Below are 13,181 nucleotides of genomic sequence, written 5' to 3'. Positions count from 1 at the left end.
TCCCAATCTCCGTCCGAAGTGTCGATCTGATATTTATTTGTGGCTTCATCATCATCTTTATCCGAAGTATCATTTTCATATGAAGTTTTATTTTAATTTTGACATTGATTTCTTGTTTTTTCTTTATATTTTCATAAACCTCGTATTCATTCCAATGTGAGTTTGAAGTTGCATTTGTTGTTTTCTTCTTTGCATGGTGCTTCTGAAACTTCATCTTTGCTTGAATTTTCATTTGAAATTTTTGAATCTGAGTCTTCATCTAAATATTTATCTTTATCTGAAGTGTAACGCTGGTCGGAATTGTCATTATCTTTTTTATGTAAAGTTTTATGTTGGTTATATATGTAAGTTCAAAGGTATTTTAATCTAGAGATTCAATATCAACTATGTCTAAATTTTGACAAGTACAATTAAAATAAACTTCATATTCAGTTGTATTTAAAGTACTATTGTTTGTTTTATCTGAAGTTTTATTTAAGATTTCATCTAAAGCTTTTGTATCATTTACATATAAAATTTCTTTGTAATCTTTATTTGGTTATCGATACAATCTTTATCCGTAGTTAGGTACTGATGTTTATCAGACTCTTCACCTCTAATATATCAAACCACCCTTCAATGCAGCTCTTGAAGTTGAAATGTCTACAAGGCAAGTGGCAAACTTCAGCACCAATTTCCAGCTCATCCAAGAAAATGTTGAATTTTAGCATTTCTCGTTATTAGCTTGTTCGTACGCAAAGTAAAATTGACTCAAGTAAGCACAACATACTTAATCTTTTAGAAAGCACAGTACAATTTCTATATTATGTTTTTAAATCTGTATAAAATGAGCATTCTTTGTTTTTTCTCTTTTTTGCTTTTTCTAGAAAGGTTTCATAACTAAGTCTTTCAACTTTTTTATCTAAACTTACTCTCGTTTATAAATGAACCTAAGGCTTTTGATAACTTTTAATTTTGAAAACAAAGCTGTTTTAGAATAAAATCTGTTTGCATTTTTTTAATCTGATGAATCAATCTTAGTTAGTAGTTAGGTCATTTAAACTCATGTAGCTGACAAAACCGACACCATTTTTTTGAATAATCATAACTAATTTTGGCAAGCTTGCTTTTTGACTTCGAATAGTGTGTGATGTAAATATTATTTATTTCAAAAATACTTTTGGGAGCTGCTGCAAACTCATAGAAATGTTTTGAAACTTCTTCGAATTTTCTGACGGGCAAATTAACGTTCTTTGATTCAAGGTCAGCCTTGTTATTTCTTTAAAAACCATGTGTAAGCACTTGTAACACCCAATATACAATTTTTACAGTTATGTGACACTCTTGGTAGTAATCTTTTAAGTAATCGAGTAAATGTTTGTAAGAAGCTGTTTTGCGAGTATTCACTGAAGTTTTATTTCCAATAAAGTAGTTCCCCCTTATTTTTACAATGCTTTCTTTTGAAATTGATTCCACTTTAAACTAGTTTTTTAAAGCTGCTACAATGTTTATTTTGTTGTAAACAAGTTTTACAATTATTGAAAACTTTTTAACACTATCTGTTTTCTTGACACAAGTTATTTTTTTTTATGCTTGGAATCGTTTTCAAATAAAAGTGATAGTCTATTAGTTTTGAGGAATTGTCTAAGTAGAATAAACGAACTTTTTTTTTACTTTTTTTGAGTCATTAGTTTCAAAACTATTGTGTTACACTTGACGAAGTATTTGTACATATATGAAATTATAACAAGTGTTTTCTAACCTTAGCAAACTTGTTTTCACGTAAAAAATAATTTTTAATAAACATCTATATGTTTTTAGTTAAAAATTTTTCGTAACTATTTAGTTTTTATAAATGTCTGCAGAAATTATTGTTTGCAATCGTTTTTTTTTTTTCAAAAGTGTAATAGCTTTCTTCAAAACCATATTCACCATCACCAAACTTTTCATTAAACTCAGAAATGTCGTTTGGCAAGTTGGCATAACTTAAATTTTTTTAATAACTTTTAATTTTATTATTGGAGTTTATTGTGCGAAGATGGACTCGGGCATTAAAACCTGAGCCGCTTAAACAGTATACACGAAAAAAGAAATAAAAAAACAACATTCAATGAAAATTAAAAACTAAACATACCATAGTAAAAAATTACAAACAAATAGTCCTGTATGATCAAATATAACTTAGTATGCACAAAAAACAAAATAAATTTCCATATATAAACGTATGTACTGACTATAAAAGATTACACATTTACAAAAATTATCTATAACAATTTATAATCTGTAGGAGAAAAGCGTAAGGAAGAAAAATTATTCTTAGTGATACTAATACTTTAAAATAAGTAAATAAAAGTTACTTCAATTTTTTTATTTTTAAACATCATTCTTAAACTCTACCCCTTGCAACGATAAACGTTTTCTGGGGAATTTAAATGGTTAGGTAGTAAATTCCTCAGATTTTAGTTGTCTTAAACATTTTACTAATTTAATATAATTTCAGCTTTGAAAGTAGGTATAAAATACTATCTTCTTTGTGCTTCCCTTATTTAAAAAACGTAAGTAGACTTAATAAGTACAATTTTTATACAAATTACTTAGGATTTGACCTTATCAAGGAAAAGTAAATAAGTAAAATATTTTTTTTTTAAATTTTAAAATGCTTATTCTTTTGTAAAATTTAAAAAAATACAAGACTGACATATTTTAAATGAATTCGATGATAAAATCATAATATAAGGTACAAGTTTTTACATTTGAAGCTAATATCATTAACTGGAACAAAATAAAAAGAATAAAGTATAAAAAATATTTAGTTAATTGCAATGAAAAAGTATAAATATAGTATAAAACTTATAAACTCACATGCAAGTTTTTGGTGTTTCCTTTTTTTTTACAAGAAACGCTATTCATTTTCAACCTGTAAAAGTAATAACAATGGATGTTTTTTTAAATACTTTAAATCACGTTTATTAAGTATTTACCAACCAAAGAAAACCTTTTCTGTTTTATAACTAAACTAAAGTTTTATTACTTTAAAATTCTGATAAATTCAAACAGGATTGCCAAAAAACCTGGAATTTGAGAAGTTTTACACGTAAAAAAATTAGATCAAATACAAAAATTCTATCATATACAGTAACTTTTTTTTATATCTTATTGATAATTTCAACATTATAAAACACAGTTAAAGTAGCAAAACTGTATTTTTTCAATATTTCTATACTACATAAAACATTTTTCTAACTTAAACTTTTTAACCAAAACTATCTTTTAAAAAATTGGAGAAAATCTGTTTTATTTTCTGCCAGTCCTATTTGAACCACATGGTTCTACTTATAATAAAACTGAATTAAAAAAAGTACTTGACAATAAGTAGACAAAATTAGTAAAACAAGTTAACTTAACGATATAATATGAGTTATCATTTAAATACTGGTTGATATTTCACAAATAAAAAACATTACTAACAAACAAATATAATTTTTGTTAAGCTAGTAGAGCTACATTGTTGTTTTGTAAAACTAGGACTTTCGAAAAAGGCTATATCGCCCTTTTGGCGATTTCAGTAAGTTGAGGTGCAAAAACTAGTAGATGAGTGATTTTAAAACTTTGGGCGATAACTAATAATGAGGCAAACTTTATATTTTCGGGTTTGAAGTAAAAAAAAAGTTCTAGGTACTTTTTACCGGGTTTTTAACGAGTGGAAGCAATAATCTTTTAATTTATAAGAAAGAGGCGATTACAGGAAATGTTTTGGGAAACTCTATTTAAATCAGATCAGACAATATAAAATAAAAATACTAAAACGAAAGATATATGAAACAACTATTTCTTCTTGTTAATACAAAAAGCTAAAAAAGAACAAAAGGTTTTACTTTAGTTAGCCAAAACTTATAATAAAATTAAGAATATTTAAGTGTATAGTTATACAAAAATACTGTTCAGTTTTTTAGCATCACCAATATTGATTTGCTTTTGTAATAATTTACTTAAAATGAAAGTTTAAGTTATAATAAAGAAATAGTAACTAAATTGGTACAACTGAATAGAATTACAGTTCCATGTTTAAAAAAATATTAAAAATTTTTAGGTGTCTTTATTCAAAACTTCAAGCAATAAAGAATTTTCAAATCCAAAAAAGTAATTCTTTTTAGCCAAGATGCAAATCCATCAACACTTGTTATATTAAAGCTGAGTAAAAGATAAGAATACTTTTTTGAGATATTAAAAAAAAACTTAATGATATACAACAATTTAAAACTTAAAAAAGTCATGTCTCTATTATTTCAACTAAATTTTGTAAATATCTTCTCCGGCAAACTATAAATTTGTAACTGGTAGTAAATAATATAGTGTTCAATAATCATGTTTTTAAAACAAAAAATTGTTTCATTTTGTATTCAACCAATGTTTTTTAGTACAATGTTTAATAAATTGTATAAAATCTACTAAGGTTTTTGTTAAAAACCTAGTAATAACGAAATAATACTTTTTAACTTTAAAACTAAATAGACAACACTAAGAAAATTTTTCAACATAAAACTTTTAAAAATGTTTTTTTTAAATTAAACCGGCTTTTTAAAAGTATCTTATTCTTCTTTTACTAACTGTATACTGAATTATCTTAACTGGTGATTTACCAGATCCATAAAATCAGGATCTAGCCGGATACTGGATTTGGTAAACCGCTACTCTAAATCACTTTTTATAATCTTGATTTAGTGTCTTTAAAATTTTGTGTTTATTTTACACAGTGTTTTCTGATGATAGTATAATGTTATACTTACTTTTAAATCTTTTTAAAAGTCTAGTAGTTTTATAATTGTAAATCTAAGGGCAAAATGGAAAAGTTACGTGTTAATAGATGACAAAAAATATATAACAGTAAAAACTTAATGCCGTACTAAAAGGTATAAGTTTTTAAGGTTTAAAAGATTTTTTAAACAAAGTTAATTTAGTATAATATTTCTAAAAATTAGTAGCTTGTTCGTGTTTGGGCTTTATATTTTTTTCAACAAACAAAAAATATAAAAAGAGTAAACATAAAAACAAAAGCATCTTAACTTATTTTTGTACAAGTACTAATAAAAAATCTTTTTTTTTCAAAAATACTTCAGTACTCTTATAAGTAAGAAAATACAAGCACTTATCACTATAGCAAGCCTGCATGAATCATTAAAAATGATTGCTACATGTTATCACATTAGTAGGTATGTAACTAGCAGCAATGTTCTGGTTGTCTTCGGAAAAATTAAGATTTTTACCAACATACAATAAGCAAACAATCAGGCAGCTTCAACTGCACAGTTCAACCTGCCTGATGGGTTATTAAAAGGACGAAATCAGATCGCATGTTTCTTTTATTGTTGTCGACGGTCACAGGTGCGTTGTTTATGTAATAAAGGAATTGCAAGCACTAAATGCCATAATTAGTCTTCACAAATATCTAAAATCCAACTGCTTTAAGTACAATAAAATTAAATATACTTTTTTTCACAGTAAGTACTAATTATAATCATGCCTCTGCCTGCTAGTAATTTTGTTTACCAAATTAGTAATCTTCTTGTTGAGTACACACTTTGCACACAGCCAAACAGTGCATACCTGAGTGGTACAAAATAAATGAATTAACATTCTCAACACTGAGTTCTTGGCTAAAAACCGGATACGCGTCAAAAAGGTTATCAATCTTTATTAAATCTTTAACTAAGGCAAATATTTGTAGATTTTACTATACAAACGTAAAAATACGTGTAAAACTTGTGCAAACAACATAGTGAAGGTTTGTTTTGAATAAATTTCATCCAACATATTCTTAAACTGCTATAAATTAAAAAAAATACCGCAGAAATCTATTTAATCAGTTTAAATGAACGAAGCACACAACAAAAACATGCAGAAGAAAAAAGAGAATATATACTGAAAAAATGAATGAACATCAACAAAGGAAAATTTCATTCAAACGTTGACAAGCTTCTTCTAATCGATGTCCGACATTCGCATTTATGTGGTAGCTTAGACTTTAGGTGATAATAGATATTATTCAACAATTATGTGGTTTCGAATATTTAAATGGAACTGAATGCTTGTTGTGTAAGCTAGTTGCTACTGAAAATGTAGTGAAAGCTTATTAGCCGTGGTGAAAACAGCTTTAAGAGTGAAAATAAAAGAATAGCCTGGTCAAAAAGGCTGATTGTTAATTTCTATTAGGAGGCTAAATATAATTTTCAATTGTGTACGAGCGTTAGCTAATACAATATTTTAACGTCACTACGAGTTTTTGACGCACAAGTTTGTATCGGCATTTGATAAGCTTGATTGAAAATGCTTTTTTAAATGCGTCGAATTAAAAAACAAATTAATTCTATTACTTAAATTTTAATGGCGTTTTTTTGAACAGAAAAAATTTCAATTGAAAAAACTCATTGTTTTCAAAAAATTCTTTGAAGTAACAGGTTGGAAACGATCATGAAGAACTCGTCGAAAGAAATCCTGCCGTCCTCGGCCGCGCACATGATTATCTTGCGCACATGATCTTCTGCAGCTGCTTCTCCTTCAGGTTGCTGCCCACTGTCATCTCCAGCACGCGGAACAATCCCCTGTTCGGTACGAACCCGTCGACAATTCGGCCATTTTCATCCCCTTTCGCGCTCAGCTGGGACATCCCCTCCGTGAACACCCTTAATTTCGTCTCTCCGTATCCTGGTCGAGTGTTTTGACACAAGCGGGTTCTGCTGCAGTTCGGGCAGAAAATTGTCGGTGCTGAGGTAGCCAGAGTTGTCCAGTTTCCTGAGCCTCTTGCCCAGACGGTGGATCTCCTCCGGCTCTCAAGTTGGGAGCACATTTCGATCCGCATTACTCATTTTCTATTTTTTTTCTGGATGCTTAAGTCGTACTTTTGTTAAGCTTAAAGTTTAGTTTAATTGAGTTTTAAAACAATTGAGCTTTTGAGTAATATTAACGGGTGTTTGTTTTTATATACTATGAATTATTTGTTATGTAGATTATTTACTATGGTAAAAAAAATAACGACCTTTGTTTTGTCTTTTTCTAGTTGAAAAAGCTTGTTTACCATGATTCAACAGTTTTTATTATACATCTAGACACTTAAAGAATAAAAAATTGTGTATTTTATTAGTAAATTTTGTGGTAATAGTCTAGCGTGCGCACAGTTTATTCTCCAGTAGTTTATGGTGTACAGCTTTTTAAAAGGCTGTAAATTATTGGTCAAGCCTACTTTTAAAGTTTATTCGCCATTCACTTAAATAACTAGGAAAAAAAATTAAATCTAGAGTGTAAAAATCACTCAAGTATCATTTAAAAATCTATTTTATGATTCAAATATAATTTTTAGTCTGGTATGTTTCACCAACGTATTGCATTTTTATTAGAAGCTTTATAAAAACGATAAAGAAAAGTTTTATATTTACTTCAAAACATTCAATAAACAAATCTATACGAGTGTTTTGTTTTACGATAAACAATTTCGCTCAAAATCAGTTTGGATAAATCAATTGTATTTATATCTATTTTCACTCTAATTAATGATTAAAATTTTTTATAGTTGTATTTTGCTTAAATTTTGTCAAAAAGTTTATTGTAAAAATACTTTGTATTATATTTTATAAACTGTTTTATACTTGGTTTAAAGCTCTTATAGTATTGATTTTATTGCTTAATATTTTTTCTTAAACAACTTTTATAAATAAATATAATTCTGAATCTAGTGCAACGATTATTAATTTTTAATTTATTTTCCAAAACTTAATCACATAAACAAAGTATACATAAAAATTATCTTAACTAAAAGTTTTTTGCTAAAAGCAGTTTTATTCTTTTTAAAGGTTGACAAATTTAAATTTGTTTATTTAGTTTACTTTGTCTCCCATAACTAAATTCGGGTTTAGTATAGGTAAATTTTTGACAGAAAAAAGTAAAGTAAAATTAGTATTAAAAATTAATAAACGTACAATGACTCTTAAAACTTAAAGGCTACTTTAACTTTCAAAAGATGTGATCAGTTGACAAAAATAAGAGTACACCTTCAAATTACGTTGCACACTAAAATCATTTACAAGTGTACGCAGTAGGGTGCATCTGTCGCCCCGAACTTGGAATTTCAACAAGTAAAATGTTTTGACGTTGGAAAATCACATAAATAAAAATCACAAAAAAATTAGTTTCCTAACTTTAAGTCTGTTGAAGCAAATTACTTTTGAAGTATTTGCTTTATACCGGTATATTTAAAAATGAAAAAAAAAAAGACTATTTCACTAAGATTTATTTCTCCTACGTTTTTACCTGAAACGGTTAGGAAATTTTCCTTGCCATATTTAGAAAATTCTATATAAACAAATTATTTAAAAAAATAAGTAAACAAATTATTAAAAAATAAAAACTGATTTTTTTTCGTTATTTTTGTATAAATCTTTATTTTTTATTTTTTTTCAACTTTGCTTTTACAGAATTTTCTTAATATAACATGGAACATTTCCGAACCGTTTCAGGGAACTATCTCAAAAGACATAGGAGATAATAAATGTTTAGTGAAAAAGTCCATTTTCCCCTTATTAAATATACGGGTATAAAGCAAAATTTACAAAAGTAATTTGCTCTGACAGGCTTAAAGCTAGAAAGCTAATGTTTTTGTGCTTTCTATTTATGTGATTTCCTAACGTCAAAAAATTTTACTCAGCGAAATTCCGAAATTTTCATTTTTGAGGGACAACAGATGCACCCTAGTGCGCAGAAGTGCCGAGCTTTGAAATATCAGGTCTAATTCATAGAATAACTATTATTTTTAAATATATTCAAAATTAGTAGCAAACAGTTTTTTTTTTCTAGAATAACTAAACTAATATTTTCGCGACTCTTTATCTAATATAAATGTTTTCAGTTATCTATAATTAAAAACATTTTTTGTTAAAAACTGCTAGCAGCTACAAATGATGGCTTTTAACTTAGGATTTGTAATAAAATTTCTAGTAGCTACTAAAAATCAATGGTGAAGCATTTGGATAGTTAAAAAAAAACTAACTCCGTTCACTAAAACACTTTCTCAAACTAGTTGATAGTTACCATTAAAAAAAGTTTTTTTTAATAATTTTTAGATAACTTTTTTCATAACATTTACATTTTTAGAATGTATCTAAGTTTGAAATTTACAAATCAATAACAATTTTTTCACCGATATGAAAAGACATTATAAGCGTTTATATCAGTCTTGCTATCTGAAGAAAATCAATAAAATTCTATACGGATGTATTTAAAACTATTTAATTTATGTTTGATTTCTTTTTACAGTTTTTCTCGCTATCAACCACAAATCACGAGAAAAAGAATTAAAATAGTTTTTTGCTTTTTAACTCAAATTTAAAAGTAAAAATTTAAATTTATCTAATAGTAGATTTTTTTTCTACAGCAGCTGTTGTATCACAGTTTAGAATTAACGACGAAGTGTTTTTTTTTTTATTGATTCAGACTAGAATTTTCTATGTGTTTATTGTCTAAAGTAGTTAAGTTGTTTCATAGCTTTTTATTCAAAAAAAAGTTTATAAGCTTTTTTTATCGTTTTTAAACTAAGGTTAAAGTATTTAAAACACTTAACTTAGCAATTTTATTGTTTGTAATATATTTTTTATTAAGCTAGTTTAAACGTTGATAAAAATTATTTAATCTTACTACTGTACTTTAGTTTTTACACTATACTTATCGTTTAATAATTGTTTCAAAAGATTCCCTTAATTTTTACTTAGCTATTTGATATACAAATTATATCAAAAGTTTAACTTTAAGTGATAAAAAAATGTTGTAATATTTTTAACAACTAAACTTATTATTTTTAATTTTCAAAGTTACATGCAAGTATTCTATCCTATGATTTCCTATTAAGTTTGTATACAACAGACTTTTTGTTCCAAAGTTCAAAGAAAATTTAATACTTAACATTATAAACAAGACTTGGTTTTGATATTTTAAGGCTATTGTTTCAGTAAATCGTTTTGTGCTTATTAAAAAACATTTAAATATTTGTTTTTACTTCTACAACAGTTTTAAACTGTTTATCCATATACAATAAAAAGCTTCTTTTTTTTTAGCGAATAGTTTTTTTTTCTAGCTTAGAGAAAAAAATGTAAACTTAAAACTTCAGAGTTAAAAATGCACTGGTTAGTATAAGTTTGATTAAAAGTTAATATAGCATTTTTGCTTGAATATTTTATATAAAAATAACATATTTAAAATACTTGTTTAACTCAATTAAAAATTACTATTCAACTTAATCTTAGCTACTTCACTGCCTTATACAATGTTAAAAGATTTTGTGTGAAACTTTACTTTAATAAACAAAAACTTCGTAGATTATACTCAACTGTTTTAAACAGAAAAATCATCAAAAGTAATTATAATTTTACTAACAGGGCAAATGTACTCTTTTTCAGCTTAGACGGTTTCCTATTCATACTTATCACTTTCTTGGTTATCCTACTTTGGTACTTTAGATACGGATGTTTACAAAAAAATAGAAATCAGTGGGAAACGAATGTTGAAAACTTAACATTAGTTCCTTTAAAAATATAAAAGTGTCGATAACTTGATAAAGTTTATTTTTTACTAACTTTATCAGATTCAATTTTACATTGTTAAAATATATTTATGAGTAATAGTTTTGTGAAATAAGGCTTATCATAATTAACAAACTTTATGGAAGTTTTTCTTGCATTTTACAAATTAAAATTAAAACTTAAATACCAATAAACTATACTGAAGACTCATACACAGTTGTTTTTAAAACTGAGTTGAAGTAGTATTCTTTTTGCAATTACTGTTAATAAAACTCACTAACGTTGCAAAGTTTTTAATTAAATTACCCAAATTAATATTAATATAGTTTTACTTGAACATTTTTACTTTTTATTTGTAGTTAAATACTCTTTTTTTAGTTGCTTTTTACAAACTTTAATTAGAATAAATAGAGTTTAGAGAAAATCGTTTATTTATTTATTGTTTTTATGCGTAATACTGATCTGTATCTTCACTTATGGGATAATATTTTTAAACTACTCTGTAGTCAAAAGAAAAAACTACAAATAAAACTTTTGTTTTCGTGTTTTACTGTTTTTTATGTTCACCAATATATCATATAACCACTTAAAATTACTTTTAATTTAGTTCTGTTTAAGTTTTTTTCTATTTACTTACATCTAAAATAAGACAAACTTTTCTACAAGATAGATTTCAAATAACTGTTTAGTTTAAACTCAAGTAGTTCTACTTATAAAGCGTATACCCATAGTTATTCAATTTTATATAAAATAATCAACGATTAATTTTCTTTTTTCTTTTTTAGATATAAAAAAAAAATAAAAGTTTGAATTTAGCTTACAAAATTTATTTAAATTCTTGTTATGAGCTTTTTACAATTTCTTTATAGGTCTTTTCAGTTTTCTTTTACTTTTGAAATTTTAACATGAAAATTGTATGATAACTTTTATAAATAATTTCTTTTTTAACGCATAGTTCTTTTAACTTAGTGTTTATTTTTTGTAAAATTACTTAATGAAGACAGCAAGAATACATTTTTACATCTATTTGCATTATTTTAAAGTAGTTATACTTGAATACTTATGTAATTTTTTCAAAAAAACTTATTACATACTTTTTTTTTGATCTATATTTTAAAGAAGTATAGTACAAATTAGCCTATTATTTACATCTGCAGCTGAAGTTAAGTTTCTAAAAAAAAATGTTTAAACAAGAGTTTGTAAATCGACCTTTCAAAAAGCTTGATTTAAATATCAAATAAAGAAATCGACATTAGTAGCTTTATGTATTTTAACAACTAAACCTTTCAAAACATTAAGGTACAAGGTTACATGGCAATCTAAATAACGAAAATTAAAAATTATTATAAAAACTTTAAGGTATATCCGAAGTAAATTGAAATTGAAAGAAAAAGTTAATTCTTATGTAAGTAATAATTGATACTAAAGATGCTATAATAAGATTTTGAAAAAATGTTTTAAGAGTTAGGAAATTCCTAATTACTAAAAAACTACCTTTTATTAAGTTTTATAACTTACTTTTACCATACCTTTAAAAAATTAATTCGAAAAAAAATTCTCGTGTAGGTCTAATTAATGAGGCTATGGTGGTAAAAAACTTTTAAAAGAGTAATTTTATTAGAGAAAATTTACAATAACTAAAAATTATTAAAAAAGCTCAAATGTAAGACTTTGAATAGTCACCCACCCAAAGAACAGCAGGATAGTCATTTGGACTTACCATTTCATAATACATTTCCAAAGTTAAGGAAATGAATTAATTCACCTAAGATTTTCGTTTTCCTTATTGTATGATTAATTAAAACGTAAGAGAACCAACAAAACGTTCAAGTTAAGATATTTACAACGAAATAAATATTAACATATATTTTTGAAAACAAACTCAACTGAAACTGGCCTAAATTACAAAATCAGCAGGTGAACCTAAAAGTATACATACATAAACTTAAACACCTAAATAACTTTCCTTTCTAACGCAGTTTAAACAAAAGGACATATCAGTAAACAAAGGATTATTTATGAGATGTTTTTGTTTATACTTTGTCTATATTTTGTTTTTAAATAAAAAAATCGTTTGCTAGTTGGTGGCTGCTTTTTATAGGTTTTCTTGACCCTGAGATCCGATTAAAATCAATAATTTTTTTTTTAAATAATAATCAAATCTGTTTTTTTAATAGAAAAGTTTAATAGATTTCATTGTCAACTTGTTATAAACACTACTAGTTATTAATAGAAAGTTTTGAAATTAATTTTTTGTAAGGCATACACTTGATAAAGTTCAAGTAAAAGTTAGTCAGTCATTTTTTTTAAAACTATAATACGAAAAAGAACTAAAATCTAAAGGAGATACATGTTAAAAATAAATCTTACAAAACTTTCACTAATCTATTCAAAAACATTAAAAGTAATAATGAAAACTTTTTAAACAAAGTTAGTATAAAAAATTCATTCTGTTTTATACGGAAAACTGTAATCATCGTTTTTAACAAGAAATAGCTTACTTATTTTGTCAAAATTTAACAATAGTCTTATGTTTTTTTTTTTTTTTTAATTTTGTCTAGTGTAATAGTTCAATTATACTTAGTTTGTTTTAATTTTCTTAAATCTGATCAAATTAATTTTTTAAATAACTTTATAGTA

General features: G+C 25.6%; 1 pseudogene; it reads right to left on the bottom strand.

Moving 5' to 3' along the window:
- Window positions 1-6,410: 6,410 nt before the first annotated feature.
- Window positions 6,411-7,054, bottom strand: LOC145833282 (calcineurin subunit B type 2 pseudogene; annotated as a pseudogene).
- Window positions 7,055-13,181: the final 6,127 nt, after the last annotated feature.

This window comes from Thalia democratica, chromosome 4, assembly GCF_965202585.1.
Source record: "Thalia democratica chromosome 4, ktThaDemo2.hap1.1, whole genome shotgun sequence".
Lineage (NCBI taxonomy): Eukaryota > Metazoa > Chordata > Thaliacea > Salpida > Salpidae > Thalia > Thalia democratica.
The sequence above is the reverse complement of the archived record's forward strand: the minus strand, read 5'-3'. Positions and strand labels throughout refer to the sequence as shown.